A 1,093-nucleotide genomic window follows, 5' to 3' on the forward strand; every position below is an offset into this window, starting at 1 on the left:
CTCCACCATGTCTCTCTGTTGCCCATCACTGAATACACTGGTAGCAACTTTGAAATGAAAAAAAAAAAAAAAAAAAAGAAAAAGAAAAGAAAAAATAAAGAGGGAGCCATAACTCCTTTTATTTTCTGTTTAAAATCAGACAAAGCAAACACCAACTCTGCTCTACACTAACATGTTCAAAGTACATCATTTGTATAAGAGAAAGACTAGGGACAAAAACACGTCCACAGAGATCCAAACACAGGTGGGCGCGCCTCACACTGCTCTCTGATGGTGCTCAGGAGGGGCCACTTCCTAATCACTGGCACTAAATAAAGTTGCTGAACTCTTCACCAGATACTTGAGGAAATCCTGAAGGTAATTCAGTAATAAAGCAAGGCTCTTCTCATCCACAGGTGTATAGGCCAACATGGCTCCAATTCATACAAATAATCTCAGTAGATGTGGCGCCCTATACACCTGGGACGTGGGTGCATCAGGGTGACCAGCAAGGACCTCAGTGGACCGTGTTCTCTCAGAGTCGTAGGGGAGCTGAGTGCCCGGCATCACACTGAAGTATTCTTTTATCCCTGCTGCAACCTCATTAGCAGCATACTCCTTATTATCTGTGTTTCCTTGAGATTTCTTATGATTTTCATAGTCCTCTAGAATGGAGTCCACATTCTTCTTGGCAGGAAGATAAAAGAGCTGCTTCTGTCTGGTAATTGGGTCCCAGTCACCACCAAGCCACGGCTTTAGCTCTTCAGGGATCTCTACCTTAACTTCACCTCTTTCTACGTGTTTCTTATTTTCCACAGCAGGATCAGCCCAGGCCGTCTTCTTAGAAGGCCGAGGGGTCTCACTGGTACTGCCACCATCTCCACTACCAGGGATTTTTTCTTTGTTCTTTTCAGTGTTCACTCCGACATTTTTCTGTTGCAGACCAGACGGCTTCTTTCCTGGAGCAGCCCCTCTCACCTTCCCTTGGCATATGGCTCCTGACTGGCCTTCTGAAGTTCCTGCTGTGTCTGCACATCGGTGTCCACGTGCTTGAGCACTCTGCTTTCTAGAACCCATTCGTCCCAGTTTTTATTCCAACCTCTGTAGTGTATAA

At 45.4% G+C, this 1,093-nt stretch overlaps 1 pseudogene; it reads right to left on the minus strand.

Annotated features, from left to right (window-relative positions):
• Positions 1-255: 255 nt before the first annotated feature.
• On the minus strand, positions 256-1,088 carry LOC101580838 (annotated as a pseudogene).
• Positions 1,089-1,093: the final 5 nt, after the last annotated feature.

The sequence above is a fragment of the Octodon degus genome, unplaced genomic scaffold (genome assembly GCF_000260255.1).
Source record: "Octodon degus isolate 3935 unplaced genomic scaffold, OctDeg1.0 scaffold00026, whole genome shotgun sequence".
Lineage (NCBI taxonomy): Eukaryota > Metazoa > Chordata > Mammalia > Rodentia > Octodontidae > Octodon > Octodon degus.